This window comes from Castor canadensis, chromosome 5 (genome assembly GCF_047511655.1).
Source record: "Castor canadensis chromosome 5, mCasCan1.hap1v2, whole genome shotgun sequence".
NCBI classification, from domain to species: domain Eukaryota; kingdom Metazoa; phylum Chordata; class Mammalia; order Rodentia; family Castoridae; genus Castor; species Castor canadensis.
The window spans coordinates 28339867-28357791 of NC_133390.1; the positions used below are offsets into that span (position 1 = coordinate 28339867).

Consider the following 17925-nt stretch of genomic DNA (forward strand, 5'->3'; position numbering starts at 1 on the left):
CTACGAGAAAAACAGGGACAATGTATGTCATGTAAGCCAAAAGAAAAGATTGGTCAAAGAGGGAAGGGATGGCAGACATGTTAAATGCTACCTTGATCAATGGTGTACCTAGTTTGTTTGATATCTAGAGCAGATTCTTTCTGCCGTGGTGAGATTATTTCAGTTATCATCATGCATGAACCAGTAATCACCTCTATTTTCTTGATTTTTCTCTCTAATTCAAAAACTTAAAACAATTTCAAAAGAATGAATTTCATTTTTAAAAATTTACTCAAATTTGGTAAACTATTTCAAATATCAATTAAAAAAGAACATCACATACTTTGTACTCCTTTGTTGTTTTTAAGTATAAATAAAAAAACCCTTATAGTAATACAAAATGACAGAATTAAAATCATTTCTGTATCTTGTCTTTATAATCTCTGTGCTATCATTGTTTACTTTGAAGCTACTGATTGAGCATAGCATGTTTATTGCCAGGTGTGTACCACAGGATTGGAGATAAACTATGTCCAAAAGCAGCTTGAATGATTCAATCATTATTAAATTTCTCTTGCAAAGAACATGTGTAACTGAGTCCATATGTATCTGGAATAGACTGTCCAAGTGCAAACTCCTGAAATTACCTTTCTGAAATATATTACAATAATGTGGAATCATATACTATTAAAGGATTAAAAATAACAGTGTGCTTTTTTGGTGAAATAAAAGATGGTTTATTTTTATGACATTATTTTAATATATATATACATATAAACTCATATATATATAATATATATATATTATATATATATATATATACTCTGACATCACATACATGTACTAATTTTTTATTAAAATGCAACTGTAACAATAAGGTTAACCTACAAAAGTTTTGGGGAAGAGTTTTTTAAAATAACAATGGTTAGAATTGCTGGTTCATTGTGATCATAAAAAGCTGTGAGGTTTTTACTAACAATAGTCTCCCTTACTGCCTCTCCACCTGAGGTGGACTACTTTCAGTGACAAACCTCTGGTATAATGATGGCCTAAGATAAGTAAAATGAAGCCTGAAAATCATCAGTGTTGACATCATAATAAGGTCATGGGTAACCTTGATGGAGGCAGTTTCGGAGGAGTGGTAAAAGTGAAGCCATATCACTCAGGGCTGAGGACACCAGTAGGTGGAGAGGCAATCTGAATAGCAATGAAATTTACTCCTCTCAATTCCCCCAACTGCTGGCACCTCCCTATCTGTTCCCCTCTAACCTTGCATGTACATCTTTGTCTTTAGGCAGAACAAACTTTTCCACTCTTCCTTAAGAGCTCCGTCAAGTCCTTCACTGCTTATGTAGATTTAAATTTACCAGTTTCCCTGCTTTAAACAGTTCTTCCTACTGATTAATTCCTAACTTGTCTACCACTTTTCAATGCCAATTACCTAGTGCAGGGTCCCAACTCTCCTAGTGAAGCGAAGGGACAATTAATTTAATCCTTATCTGGCAAGTCAAGTGCAATGTGTTTTACTTTTCACATCTCCATCAGTGAGCACCTCTAGGCATAAAGGTTTGTTGGGGGAGAGGGGAGACAAATGGGGCAAAAAAGATCAAATGAACAAATATGAGCAAGTAGATTCAGTTAAAAGAAACTTGAGGCCAATGTGTGCAACCACAGGAAGGCTTAGTGCGTTGGTGGCCTTATGACAATGAATCATAGGCACAGGTGAAATTGGTCACGGGAAGATGATAACCTAAATCTGAAAAATATCATAACACCATAAAGAAAACTAATCTATATGTGATCTTAACTCAGACTATTCAGGTCTGGCTATCTTGCCTCTATTAGGATTCCTCTATGGCACCAAAAAAAAAAAAAAAAAAAAAAAAAAAAAAAAACCCACACCAAAAAGAGGGGCATTTGAATTCTGTAAGTGAAAGGAAACAAGGCCAGTTTCTGCAGAGTCGTTTTGTCAACTTAATCTTAGAAAATCAGTTGAGCGAAGCAGGTGTTATTATTGCTTTAATCTGTCCTACTTGCCCAGAAAATGCTCTATTGGGTTTTCAAAATGAATGATTCAGATGCATCTAAGTATTTACATTTGTTTGGAAAAGATTAAGGTTTCAGGATGTAATTTGATACATAACTTTCTCCCCAATACTTCAGCTTCTCTTTTCTTGTGCTTTGTTACATGTTCAATGACATGTAACCAGGTGGCACTTGACACTCTATATATTCTAAGCAGGTTATTGTCAGCTCCAAAGTCAATCATTTGCCTGAAGTCAGGAAGGAAAACTGGGTTGTGACTTCATTTCCTAATGCTTCATTCTTAGGGTTTTCCTCCCCCTTTCTGTAACACATTCTTAGTTCCTGAGTTGCTTTATTTGTTAAATGTAAAATGGGACATCTGTGTGTCTCAAGCACAGACAATGTGAATTTAGGGTGTTGTTGATAATGGAGCTGGTGTCCTGGATGTAATACTGAGCTCTTTATTCTGAATATTTGCTTTGCTACTGGGCCCATGGCACTCCCCAGCCTACTCATGCTGATTCACTCTGACTACAAGAAGAGCCATTTAAATATTTGCAATGCAATTCTCTTTAGTGAGTTCAGTCAAATGAAAAGTTGAATAAATAGTGAAAGATCAATTTCTATGAAGGAACAGTAATGCTCAATATTACCTTTTTTAAGTATACCAACCTTTATGACTTTCAAATATTAGAAAAAATCCAGTCCAATGTCCAGCTGGTGGGTACTATGAATGTACCCTTTTGATAATTGAATTTTTTCTAGGAAACAAAGCTCTATATTTAACAGCTGTCCCATCAACAGTGAAAGATATACTCAGTTGTGTAGACACTGCCTTTTTCATATCAATTTGGCCCCATGAGTTTGTTGATACATTTCTAAGCACTCCTCTTTACTATGGCTTAGCCAAACCTTGAGCAAATTTTTGTTATTTATTAGTAACTTGTGTAGGTTGGGCTCAGTCAGGTCAGGATGGGAATAATAGGATCTTGTTATTTGGTGATAAAAATTTGGCAAGGGAGGATATTAATGCTAAAATGAAACTTGGAAAATGTATTGATGTGATAGAAAGATCTTGATTCCAGTCCTGTCTTGGCCGTGTGACCTTAGCGAATTCAATTAACATCTCTGGGCCTTGGTTTCCTCATTATTATAATGAAAACATTGGATTAGATCAATGGTGTTCAACTGTGCCCTAAAAGCCATAAGGTCTTTCACGAGCTAGTAGGTAACAAATGGTGTATCTTCTCTGTGCCTTTCTGAAGCTTACATTTCTTTAAGAGCTGCATGCTGAAATTTTGCCATGATTTTAGTATATAATGTAACTAATTTACTTGAATTTTGTCATTTATTTATGATGGACCTGATGTTCTGCCTTTCACTCTACCTGCACTCTTAATCTCATGTCTTTGTGATTTGACTTCTAACCAAGGACAAACTTAAGAACCACTTCTCCTAAGATACCTTTGTCAACTATCCAATTCATATGAATTGCATATTTTCTCTAAGCTTCAATGAAATAAACATTTCCTCTCCTCTTTTATATTGTTTTATTTCTCTCTGTGTTATTCTTGGCTCAACAATTAGATTATAAATTTCAAGAGAACATGACTGTGGCAGCCTCTTAATTAATTGTATCCCCAATACTTTCTCCTTAGTTCCAACTTAGTGGAGCCTTTGGCCATGTTTTCATCTGAAGCTTACGATTCATGAGTGATTAAACCAATTCTGGAAATCATGATGCCCTTTCTCAGGTTCTCTACAGTTGAAGCTGACTCCAAGATCCAGTTCTGGTTAGTGAAACTTAAGCCTCTTGGAAATCTGTAGGGGAGATTATGGGGAAGAAAGCTTTTATTCTCCTTGAGAAAACTATCCTTTCTCTCTTCTTATTCTTCCTTCCTTGACCACAGGTAAGATGCCTGGACCAGCAGCAGCCATATTACATCTGTAAGGCAGCCAATATGAGGAAAGACCAAGGAAATCTCAAAGACATAGGGCTTGACCTTGTTCAATCACAAAACCAATGGCATCAACTTACCTCTGGAGTTTCACTTTCTGAAAAAATGGTTAGCATTTCAATATGTAGCTGATCTCTCATTTATCCATCAGCAAATACTTATGATGTATAGTGTATGAAGTACATTAGAAAACAAAACACAATTTATTTTTCTTACACAGGTAATATTCAGTAGTGCAGGGAACTAGATGAGATAGAAAATTAGGAATGGACATAATAAGTAAGTAAATTATAAGCAATATTAGAAAATGTTAAGTGCTATAAGAGAAAGCACCAGGATATAGGAGCTAGGAACTTCATGTTTAGGGGTCAAGGGCAGTGTGGCGTTTCAGCAGGAACTTGAAGGTGATGAGATATTTTTTTTTGTTCCTAAGAAAATGATACTATTACATTGGTCTATGTATGAATGCTGAAATCTAATGTTGGCAGATCAAATTGGATGAGATGCCATAAAGTTTATGTACTGGTAAGAAAAGGCTGCTTGTTGAAAAGACGATGAGAAAGCCTATATTGCATTTTAAATTTCCACTGTATTGTGTGAGAATGGGCTCTGAAAGTAGGGACAATGGTGTTGCACTAGCACAGTTTTTACCTGTGAAGATATATTTATTGTCAACTTTCAGTCTTCAATGAATATTGTGGTTTGACTCTTAGATGTTCCCTACAGTGTTACATGTGAAAGGTTTGGTCATCAGCTTGTGGTGCTGTTGAAAAGTGTTGGACCCTTTTAAGAGATGGGACCTGGTGGAAGGAATTTAGGCTATTGGGACATGCCCTTGAAGGGCATATTAGGACCCCCCAAACTTTTCCTCTTTTTGTTGCTCCCCAACTGCATGAAGTAGGCAGTTTTTTTCCAGCGCATGCTTCCTACCTTGTTGTTCTTCTTTGACTAGGTCCAAAGAGGTGGAGCACATGACTGAACTGAAACCACAAGCCAAAATAAATCTTTCTTTCTTTAAAGTTGATTATCTCTGTTTTTTTTTTTTTTTTTCACAAAGGTGGAAATCTGACTAACACTATGAATTAAGTAAAAACTGCAGGGGAAGCAAAGATTTTTTTCAAGCTTCTGAAAACTAAATCTATAATAAGAAGAAGGGCTCATTATCAGATCTTTGACCACATATAAGTTGTCGACAAAATACTTCTGGCTAGTCCTCTGTTTATTGATCCAATTTTTGAAAGTTTCTTTCTGAGACATGTAGTTTTTACTTTTCATTTAGGGAATAATTTTATACTTCTGAATATCCAACACTATATAAAAACTACTTACTAAGTACTAAGCTCTGTATATGCAGTAGTGCCTAAGATAAATATGATGTCTAATCTCATGGGGTTTTTCTTATTCTATTAGAATATTCATGAGATTTATAGAAATGCCCACACAGATTAAATGGTCTAGTATATAAGAGTCTTATATCTGAAAGAAACTCCTCAATTTTCTACTGATGAAACTGATGCACAGAATAGTTTTTAAAGGACTTGGCCTGATAGCCAGGGAGCAAATCTAGGTTTTTAGAACTTCTGTGCTAATAGATACAGTTGAGTTGGAAGAGAAGATGGCTGGGGGGAGGGGGGAGTCTTAAATTAATTAGCCAATTTTCTAGCAGTATAGATATCATTTTAAAGATTAAATCAAATGAATATATAAAAATTTAAGTGAATTTTGGAACTGACCCACCTTTTTTGAGAACCTGTTTCAATGGTACAACTAAGCCTAAAATGATGTAGATCCTTATCAGACATGTCCTATTAGTATATATCTGTCCTCACCCTTTGTAAGAAGCCAGGTAAAAAAAATCTATAATGTGACTTCTAGTGTGATGCTAAAATAGTTCCTATTATGGAAAAAGTCCAGTCTTTCTTCTTGTCTACTACTTACTCTAAGTAAGTGTGTGACTACACTATTCCCTTTCACCAGTGGGCATCACTCTAGAGTATCAATTTTCCTTTTCTATACAGCAAGAAATCTTAATGTTTGGTTTTGCTTGAGATAGAGTGCTGGATCTCCCAGTTCCTGAATTATCTAAGTGAAAGCATACACCCAGGTTCTCCTGTTCCCCCACTGCATCAGGCAGTGCCACCACATTTATGCCCTGTGCTCTGATGAATTTGTTTTCTATTTTTAGTACATCAAATGTTTTGACATATAAAGAATGTCTTACTGGAAGGATCAATAGCTCTGGTTCTAATCTTGCTTCTTTTTTCTCCTTAGGACTGGATTCAATATCTGAGGAATCATCTATTACAAGGGTTTTGTGTATGTACTATGAAAAAACTGAGTATTTGCTCATTCATGCAAACTCTGTATGCTCTGTTTTATTTAAGTAATTTCAAGCCCTTGTTGGAGAAGCAGATCTAAAACTGAGAGTTCAACTCATCCCTGGGAAGAGTCCACTGGTTTCTCAGCTTTTATAGATTAAGTCCAGTGGGAAGCTTTTGACTTATACTCGGATTTCAAGAAAAATGATGAAAATTATTGGGACACTGGAATAAAATATCTTCAGATAACCATCTGAAGAGAGGTAATCTGCATGTTATGATATGATGCAAATGAAAGTACTTGGGATTTTTATTTTTTGAACTTGGCATATGTGTGTGTGTGTGTGTGTGTGTGTGTGTGTGAATGGATTTAAGAGAAAGCTAGCTTCTGCCTATTAAAATGGCAGATGTTCCTCATCCAGCAGAATGTCTCCAGTTTGGAAATTATACTAGAATGTATGGCATGAACTAGAATGTATGGGTGCCCAACCATCTTCTAATGGCTAGAAAGAATGCTTTTTTAGGGTCTTTTTTCAAGTGAATTGCAACAGAGCCACTGATTAAAATTAGTTCGAAAAGGTTAAAGACACATGACAATATGGGATAGATCTAATAATCTACTTCAGCTTCAGAGAACTGTAAATTTTAAGGAAATTCTTGGCATTGTGGCAAGATGTAGCATATATTGTAAAATAATATACTCATTGACAAATAGCTAGAAAACACTCCAGCAGAGGAAGTGCATTCTTGGCAAGAAATGGCTGCATTTGGCAACTATCTAGAAAGTGTAAGAGAAAGAAGAGAAGCATGATTCTTTCAAATTGGTATGTTTTTCTAGATCCATCTCAGATCTATTTTTAGGGCTGAGGGTGGTAGTGTATACCTGTAATTCCAGTTACTCAGGAGGCAGGGCTAGGAGGATTGTGGTTCAAAGCTAGCCAAAGCAAAAGCAAAGAGAGTCTACCTGAAAAAATAAAGCAAAAATGGCTAGGGTGTGGCTCAACTAGTAGAGTGCTTGCTAGCAAGTGTGAGGTCCTTAGTTCAAAACACCAGTAACTGTAAAAAAAAAAGTCCATTTTTAAAACACTGATTTAGAAGACATAGCTGTGATGCTTTGAGTCTTCTAACACTGTCCCTTAAATTTTTATCACATTAAAATATTCATATTTTTCTATTGATATTTAGGCTTAATCAATATCTATATCCTGCCTCCTAAAAGGGTAAGAACCTTCTCTCACTTTTAATTTCTTCTCCTTTGCTGACTTCACCTCCTCTCATAAAGTGAGTTTAACTGAAATTTTTATTTTTAGTGTTTGCTATGCTTTGTTTTATATTTGCATATCAAGAATTGAGTGGACTCTCCATATCCAAATGTTCAACCAAACAATTTGAACTAAAAACATTTGGAAAACACATTTACAACTTCTTTGTCCTTATTCTCTAAAGAATACATTATAATAACTATTTACATTTTTTAATTATGTAGTATAAATAACAGAGAGATGATTTAAAGTTCATGAGGGAATGTACACAGGTTGCAATTATTATACCATTTTATAGAAATCTTGAGCATCTGTAGAGTTTGGTATTTGCTTTGGATTTGGGCACTAATACCCCACAGATACTAAGAGACAGCTATGTTTGGATGTTACTGTGAATTTGCATACTGCTCTTTCACACATTTAGGATTACATGGTGCCCCTTTTTGGATTCATTGCTTATCATTGGTATTTATTCTTAAGAAATTCTTTCAGAGATTGCTTAGGTTTGTAAATGCTGTGAGGCTTTGCTTGTCTGAGTGTGTATTTGTATTCTCTTTCACTTAAATGCTGGTATGGTTCAGCATAGGATCACAGGTTTAAAATCATCTTCCCCTTTAATTTGGAAGATACTAATTACTTATCTTCTAGACCTAAGTTGTATTCACAAGAAGTTATGCTGATGGAAGACTGATTTGGGGGTGGGAGATGATCAGTGTTTTGTTTTTAGGGTTTTTTTGTGTGGGTGTGTATTTTTTTAGGTTTTTGTTTTTCTCTAAAAATCCCTTAAGATTTTATTTACCTTTCCAAATCTAAAATTTCACAATAATGCATATGTCTTTGGCTTTTTTGAAGTCTGGCTTAGTACTTTGAATTGAAGAGCCAAGCTTTCTTTGGTTCTGAGGATATTTTTCTTTGTATTTATTTCATTATATAATTCCTTACATTCTCTCTTTTCTCTTATTTTGAAAATCCTGTTTCTAGATTTTAGAATTTCTTGATGTAATCTTTTTGTCACTTAACTCTTTGGTTCATATGTTCTGCTCCATCTGAGAATATTTTAGTTCAACATTTTGTTTTGTTTTGTTTTTGTTATAGGAATCAAGCAAGTTTACTGTTTTATTCACAAACAATAAGTAGGCAACTGATCTGTCCAAATGCAGTCTTACAATACAGATTTTGATTTCAAATCATAGTTCTTACATAGGAGTTGCATACTTCATTAATTGCATTGTATTTCATTAACAGAAAAAAACATTTGTATATAAAGCTGATAGACAAAAAACTTTATTTAGTAAGATCATCACTTTTTTTTGCACTGCTGGGTTTTGAGCTCAGGTTCTCAGGCTTGTTGGGCATGTATTGGACTGCAGAAGTGCACCACCATGCTCGGCTTGATATTTTGTTTTCTTTGTTTTTGGCAGTCATATTTATTTATTTATTTAAGCTTTTTATTATTTTTTTCTACTTTTATTTTATTGTTTTCACATCTCCTTACATGTGTATACATATTGTTTGTGCCATCTTCCCCCCTCCCCTTCCCCGTCAACTCACCCAACACCCTCCCTTCCAGACGGAATCTGTTCCTCCCTCTTTGCTGATTTTTTTGAAGAGAAAACATAAGAGATAATAAGAAAGACAAATCATTCTTGCTAGTATTGGATAAAGATAGCTATACAGAGAGATTCCTAGCATTGCTTTCACACACTTGTGTTTTTGCAACCCATATTAGTTCATTTCTACCAGACTTCTTCCCATAGTGGCCTCTGCCAATTGAAGATTACTTCATTTGCTCCTCAACAGGGAGCACATCAACCACATTCAAGTTTTAGGTTTCCTTTCCTTTCCCTATTTCTCCCATGCATGTTCTCCCCTAAGTATGTGACCCATGCCCAATAATATTACTGGATTTGTTTTAGTTCTGTAATCTGCATATGAGGGAGAACATGCAATTTTTGGCCTTCTGAGCCTGGTTAACTTTGCTTAAGATGATGTTCTCTAGTTCCATCCATTTACTTGCCAATGACAAAATTCATTCTTCTTTGTGGCTGAGTAAAATTCCATTGTGTATAAATACCACATTTTCTTCATCTATACGTCAGTTGTGGGGCATCTTGGTTGTTTCCATAGCTTGGCTATTGTGAATAGTGCTGCAATAAACAAGGGTGTGCAGGTGCTTTTGTAATAACTTGAGTCGCATTCCTTCAGGTATATTTCTAGTAATGATATTGCTGGATTATATGGCAAATCTATATTTAGCTTTTTAAGGAGCCTCCAAAAGATTCTACCTCACCCCTGTTAGAATAGCTAGCATCAAGAACAACACCAAAAACAAATGCTGGCAAGGATGAGGGGGAAGAGGAGCCCTCATACACTGCTGGTAGGAATGTAAGCTAATACAACCACTTCAGAAAACATTATAGAGGCTCCTTAAAAAACTAAACATAGATATGCCATATGACTCAGCTCAATGTTTAAATCCTCTTTCTCAAATGCTCACCATCTCTAGCAATAAAGGAAATGCAAATTAAAACCACGCTAAGATTCCACCTCACCCCTGTTAGAATAGCCATCATCAGCAACACCACCAACAGATGTTGGCGAGGATGCGGGGAAAAAGGAACCCTCTTACACTGTTAGTGGGAACGTAAACTAGTACAACCACTCTGGAAAAAAATTTGGAGGCTACTTAAAAAGCTGGACATCGATCTACCATTTGATCCAGCAATACCACTCTTGGGGATATACCCAAAAGACTGTTACTCCAGAGGCACCTGCACATCCATGTTTATTGTGGCACTATTCACAATAGCCAAGTTATGGAAACAGCCAAGATATCCCACCACTGACGAATGGATTAAGAAAATGTGGTATCTATACACAATGGAATTTTATGCAGCCATGAAGAAGAACGAAATGTTATCATTCGCTGGTAAATGGATGGAATTGGAGAACATCATTCTGAGTGAGGTTAGCCTGGCTCAAAAAACCAAAAATCGTATGTTCTCCCTCATATGTGGACATTAGATCAAGGGCAAACACAACAAGGGGATTGGACTATGAGCACATGATAAAAGCGAGAGCACACAAGGGAGGGATGAGGATAGGTAAGACACCTAAAAAACTAGCTAGCATTTGTTGCCCTTAACGCAGAGAAACTAAAGCAGATACCTCAAAGCAACTGAGGCCAATAGGAAAAGGGGAACAGGTACTAGAGAAAAGGTTAGATCAAAAAGAATTAACCTAGAAGGTAACACCCACGCACAGGAAATCAATGTGAGTCAATGCCCTGTATAGCTATCCTTATCTCAACCAGCAAAAACTCTTGTTCCGTCCTATTATTGCTTATACTCTCTCTACAACAAGATTAGAAATAAGGGCAAAGTAGTTCCTGCTGGGTATTGGGGGGGGAGAGGGAGGGGGCGGAGTGGGTGGTAAGGGAGGGGGTGGGGGCAGTGGGGAGAAATGAACCAATTCTTGTATGCACATATGAATAATAAAAGAAAAATGAAAAAAAAATAAATAAATCCTCTTTCTCACTACATAACCTGCATGGCTACTATTATCGCCCAAATATTGACGTTTTCATGTTTTGTCCTTTTCCTCCTTCTCCTCCTCTTCCTCCTCTTCTTAATTCTAAGAACTCTCAGAGATGCTTTCACATAGGAATAATGGAAGTCTTTCTAGCTACAATTGAACATGACTTTTTGTTAAGTTTTTAAACTGTTTTCTGATGAGGATTTCATTCTTATTTTTATTAATGTTAGTTTCTATACTATTGACTTTCTTAAAATGTTTAAGGCTTCTTGGCTGCCTAAGCTTTGTATTTGAGAAATCATCTTTAACATGACAGTTTTATTATCAGAACCTACCTCCAGTGTATGGGGGAAAACATTTAGAATGAAACTTTCTCTTCCAAATGTGAATTTTCATCACTCTTAGAAGTGAACACAAGAAGACTCTGACACTCTTCTTTTACCAGTTTTGATAACTCATAGCCCAAATGGTGGGAAGATGAGACAATTTTTCCAAAAGGAGCCTTCCAATGAATTCCCCTGTAAATGTTTTGGAGATTGTTCTTAATTCTTGAAATTGTTGAGAGGGGTTTTAGAGATGTTCAAGCCTCCTCCCTTGATAGTAGGCTTCCCCTACATATGTTGTAGCCCATCCTTTCATGCAGTTTTTCTTCTTGAAGACTTGATGGTATCTGTTCTTTGAATCTCTCAAATTAGACAAAATCTGTGGTCCATTGATTCTATATTTTATAGACACAAAATATTTTGTTACTTCGTATAATTTGGAGCAAGAGGAGGATACAAATATACATTCAGTTTATCTTATTTAAAAAATCATCCTTATGAGAAGAATTTTAAAAAGTGTCATCTGTTTTCCCAAAGTTCAATGAAACACTTCAAGAATTTATTTATCCTTCTGTGCAAGGCTTTATAGACATGAGCACAGTAAATCACATACTACAAGCAATCTTGGACCCCAAATATATTTTTATGTCTTTTTCTGAGACAATAATGTAAAGAGAAGTTGCCTTCAACTCTTCTCTGGACCTTAAACCCTGCTATTTTGGGATGTTTTTTCCTTAGCAAAGTTTCCCCACAATAAAAGTGAAATCTCCTTCCAGTTTATTGTAATTGGTTTAGATATTAATTTTTAATGGAGTTCCTATGAGGACAAGGATACATCCTTTGGGATCATGTGGTAGTTTTATCCTTAGAAAAGATGAAGTTATTTTGAATATAGAGCATCTCTTCACATGCTTAATGGGATCATTGACCAATAACATTCTATCGGTGACCTGACTTGACTTCAATGCTGAGTTGTCTGAAATGTATGCAAGACTGTGACATTTAATTACAACGCAGTTTTCAGAAATAGTATCATTACATGTTAGCCATCGGATCATGTACTTTTGGCAGTGGATATGGGTTAATTTCAACAATGTAAACTTCTTTTTATAAACCAGTTACAGAGAGAGCACAGAAACTCTGTGCTACTCTATATGGCTATAATATTAAAGTAACAAATGTGAAGCCATTTCAGATGGCAGATAAAGTAATGTTGAATATTAACTCCAGTTTTTTGCCTTCCTTCTTTCCCTCCCTTTCTAACCTTTCTCGTAGGCTATTCAACCAGGGTTGTGAACTTACTTGCTTTCTGTCTTTCAGTATCTTCCTGCTTTAAAATATCATGCTTTTGAAGATTCTGAAGGTCACTAGAAAATTGCACATAATAAAAGCATTTCAGGAATTTATATAGTTTTAATTTGATTAGGTGCTTCTAACAGTCTTTCTAATAAATAAGACAGTACTTTCTTATTTGTAAGGAGATATAACTATAATAGAAAAATGTAAATATTGTTGACTTAGAATTGATTCAAAAACACTAATGAGAGAGAACAATCAATAAACAGTAGTTGATTTTCTATAAAAAATTACTTTGACTTTCACATCCAGCTTAATCAAAGCACAAGTGCTGCTCCTATACACAGGTTAGCTATTTAATGTTAGTTCCTCCTTAATATAATGGCAGTAGTGATTCTTATTCTATTTTATTAATTAGATTGAAAAGCTCAGTGAGCTCACTCAAGCCATGCAATCAGTCATCAGTAGATCAAAGGTTAAAGCTAGGAAAGATGGCAGAAATGCAAAGAAAACTCCCTGTTGACTCAAAAATCTTGTAAAAAGCCTGTGACTTAGGAAAAAGAGATTCCCCATGATTCAAAAATCTGGAAGTTGGATAAAAATTACAAAGAAATCTCCAAAGTATCACTTGTGCTAAAATTCCCAGTCACCACTGAAGAGAAACTTCTGCTCCCATTCTCATATAATTTGAAGCCACTGGTGAGATGAATTTAACTAAACATGAAGAAAAAATCCAAATTCATCTTGGTAACAGATGAATTTGCAGAAGAAAGACACGACTTTTCTGTGGAAAAATAGTGTCTTACTTTAGTCATTATTGTTATTTTTACACTATTCAGTAAAAAGTTATTAGATAAGTAATGAAAGGAAAAAATATAATCCACGTTAAAGAGAGGACATAATCAATAGAAACAAATACAGGGATGTTTCAAGTGTTTGAATTATGATCAATATGTGCAAAAGTTAGGTAACATATGTTAAGTACAAGTTTATTAGACATAATATTTTACAAAAGTCAAAAGAGGAAATGTTAGAAGTGAAATATGTGATATGAGAAATGAAGAATCCATTCAGTGCACTTATTGATAACTGAACTTCACAAAGGGATTGGCAAACTTAAAGACTGGTCAGTAGAAATTATCCAAAGTGAAACACTGAGAGGAAAAACAGTAAAGATAATGGGATAGAGAATCTAAGACCTAAGGAACAAATCAAACAATTGAATTTGTGTCTAACTGGAATCCCAAGAGAAGAGATAAAAATAAGGTGGTAGAAGAATGAGGGAGAAGACATATTTGAAGAAGTAGTGGATCAAAAATCTCCAAAATTAGTGTAAGACACTGAAGAAGTGCAACCAGCTCTTCCTCAGGAGTGTCTATAAAAAGAAATATCTACCTAGGTACATCATAGTCAATTATTGCAAACTGAAAAAAAAGTTATTAAAGCAGACAATTAAAAGACAATTATAGACAAGGGAACAGAGATAAAAATAATGGCTCCCTTTTAACAGAAACAATGAAAGAAAGAAAAGAATAGAATAAGATGTTTAAAGTGCTAAAGAAATTGTCATCCTGTAATTTTATATCTTTTAAAGTTAACCTTCAAAAATGAAGGTGAAATATTTTGAGAGAGATAAGAAAGGTTGAGTGAAGATGATATAGGGTATAATATGCATGTGTGAAAATATAGCAAGAAAGGCTCCCCATAATTAACATGTGCTAATAAAAGTGTAGAAAAAAAGTTGACAAATTTGTCTGTGGCCAATCTGTGCCATCACAATAAATATTCTAAGAAAATCTTCAGACTAAAAAGAAATTATACCGCGTGGAAGCCAGGATCTATAGGAAAGAAAATAAAAGCACCAGGAAGGAAAATACATAAATATATTTTTATTTATTTTTTTTTTAATTTCTTTTATTCATATGTGCTACAATGTTTGGGTCATTACTCCCCCCTTCCCCTGGCCTTCTCCCTGTCTCCCCCCACCCGCTCGCTTCCAAGCAGAAACTGTTTTGCCCTTATCTCAATTTTGCTGAAGAAAGAGTATAAACATTAATAAGGAGGACCAGGGGTTTTTGCTAGTTGAGGTAAGTATAGCTATACAGGGAGATTCCTAGCATTGCTTCCATGTATATACATGTTACATTCTAAATTTATCCTTCTCGAACTAACCTTTTCTCTAATTCCTAGTCCCCTTCTCCTATTGGCCTCTGTTGCTTTAAAGTTTCTGCATTAGTTCTTTTGCATGAGGACATCAAATGCTATCTTGTTGTTTTTGGGTTATCTACCTATCCTCATATGTCCCTTGTGTGCACTCGCTTTATCATGTGCTCAAAGTCCAGTCCCCTTGTTGTGTTTGCTCTTGATCTAAAGTCCGCATATGAGGGAGAACATATGATTTTTGGTCTTCTGGAATTTTAATGACTGAGTCATTACATGTATTGGACATTTAACCTAAATCCTTGTTAGTAAAATGAGGATAGAAAAGGAAATAAGAAAGAAAGATGTTAAAAAGAAAGAACTGACAGTATCATTCACAGATAACAGATTTGTATGTAGAAAACTTTCATATAATCCACATATGCAATATAATAATTAATTATAGAATTAACAAATCAATTTAGCAAAGTTTTAAGACAAAGGATTAAGATTTCTATTTTATTTCAAATTTCTAACAGTGAACAATTATAAAATGCAATTTAAAGATTTCATGTACATAAACTGGATGTGTAGCTCAGTGATAGAGCTATACTATAGTAGGTATGAGGCCCTGGGTTCAATCACCAATAGCCCAAAACAAGCAACAATAACAGAAAGCAAAAACAAATAAGCAAAACCGCAAGAAAATTTATAGTAGCATCAAAAAACCTTAAATATTTAGAGTTAAATCTAACAAAAAATGAACAAATTTTAATACATTGAGAGAAATGCTAAAATACCTAACCAAATACCATATTCACAGATTGGGAAACTTACTATTAAGATGTCTATCCTTCCCCAAAGTCATTTATACATGTAATGAAATCTTAAAAATATCAGCAGCCTTTTTTGAAGTGACTCTTAAAATGCAAAGCATCTAGAATAACCAAAACATAATTGATAAGGAAAAGCAAAATTAACAAAATTGATGGATTTGCAGGGGTTTTATTTTGTAGGACAGGGCTTTGTGCTTTCAAAGCAGGTGCTCCACCACTTAAGCCACACATCCAACCCATTTTGCTCTGGTTATTTTTGGAGATGTTGTCTAACAAACTATTTGCCCAGGCTGGCCTCCAACTGTGATCTTCTCCTTCTCAGCCTCCCCAAGTGGCTGGATTACAGTGTAAGCTAACAGCACCTAGCTGGATTTACACCTCTTGATTTCAGAACTTAATATAATGCCACAGTAATGGTATCAGTGTTTATTGGCATCATAGATTTATGGATCAAAATAAAAATCCAGAAATAGGCATGAACATGTATGTATGTGATAGATACACATGTATATATGATATTATACACAAATACTATGCAAGGATTTATTGATATCTGATCAAAATGGCAAATTAAATTCATGGAAACGGTGTTAAAGTGCTTGCCTAGCATTGCTCAATTCTTACCACTGGAAATTAATTAATTAACAGTGAAGAAAAATTCTTCTAAAAATAATGCAAGAAAAATGATATCTATTTGAAAAAAATTTGAATTATGACTCTACCTTACTTAATGCACAAAAAAACATGTTGAGATAGGTTATGAACTTAAATATAGAAATTATAATCAAATAACTTTTAGAAGAAAACAAATGAGACTCTCATTGAGACCATGGGGTATGCAAAGATTTATTAGACAGAACTGAAAAGATATCACTTATAAAAGACTATATGAACTCGTTAAAATTTAAAATGTCTTTATCAAAAGAAAATGAATACATAAGCTACAGATTGTGAAACTATTCTTATCACTTTTATTTCATGAATAACTCATATCCAGAAGATAGACACAACAATAAAACCATAAGCAGCCCAATCAAACAACAGGACAGCCTTGAACCAACGTTTAGTGAAAGAAAATTTGGGAATTGACACATCCTCCACAGAATGAGGTCAATGAGGACACAACAAGATACTCATCATAAACCATCAAGGAGATGAAACTTAAATTGATAACCAGTAGAATGCACCACAAATTTGGCTAAAAGAGTGATAGTACAAATATCGATGAAGATGTGGAATAACATTAATATTGATACATTGTTAGTAGTTTAAAATGTTATAACTATTTTGGAGAATGATTTTCTAGCTTCTTAAAATGTAAACATATTAGTTCCATATTCAATTCTAGGAATTTATCACTGTCATATGAAAACATGTACCGACATAAAACTTACATAAGAATATTCAGAGAAAATTTGGAAATAACCTTAATATTCATACCCAAGAAAGTAGATGACCAAATTGTGGTATATCCATATAATTAAATATTACTCCGTAATAAAAAGGAATGACTAGTGATACATGCAACATGACTGAATCTCAAAAATATATTTAACAAGGAAAGCCAGACATAAAAAAACATATGTAGTATGTTATGTTCAATGTCAGGCAAAATAATCTATGAAAACAGAAATCAGGACAGAGGAGTTTGACTAGAAAGGAGTTTGAGAAAAATTTCTGAGGCGCTTTTAATGTTTTATAGCTTATTTTGGGTGATCTCATATCGATTTATAGCTATATATATATATATATATATATACATCTACATATATATATAATTATCAAAAAACTTAAAATGTATGCATTTTCTTGTTATCTTAAAACTAAACAACTTTAAAAAGTATAAAAGACAAAGAAACAACAAGGTCAGGCACCATGACTCCTTTGGAACTGTTATCAACACGTGGATTTCATCTAGTGTGTCTTACAGCAATGCCATGATGAGAACAGGATCTGCTGGGGCTAAGTGTGGCGGAAGGAAAGGGTTAGGTCAGCACCACCTGTTTCTGGCACTCTTCTGACTAGACACCAGATTGCCTAGTGGCTCATTCCAGCTTTTCTGAGCACAGGGACAGTGGCAACAATACCAGGGAGCCTTATGCTTACAAGATGGACACCATATGTTTTCACTATCGTTTCAGAGATGTTCTCATCTGTCTCTTTCCTTTATCCTTTTAGCATCTGAAGTCTGGTGACCCCAAGAAACTTAATGCAAGAAGACACCACAAATATAAAGTTAATTTCTTTTATTGAAC

At 34.7% G+C, this 17925-nt stretch overlaps 1 protein-coding gene across 1 annotated transcript in view; it reads left to right on the plus strand.

Moving 5' to 3' along the window:
* Positions 1–8587, plus strand: part of Nrip1 (nuclear receptor interacting protein 1) — a 102006-nt gene extending 93419 nt beyond the window's left edge. The window contains exons 5-6 of the transcript XR_012447903.1: positions 3663–3797; positions 6234–8587. The gene's annotated coding sequence lies outside the window, so the exon portion shown is untranslated. The remainder of the gene's footprint in view (positions 1–3662; positions 3798–6233) is intronic.
* The last annotated feature ends 9338 nt before the right edge of the window (positions 8588–17925 follow it).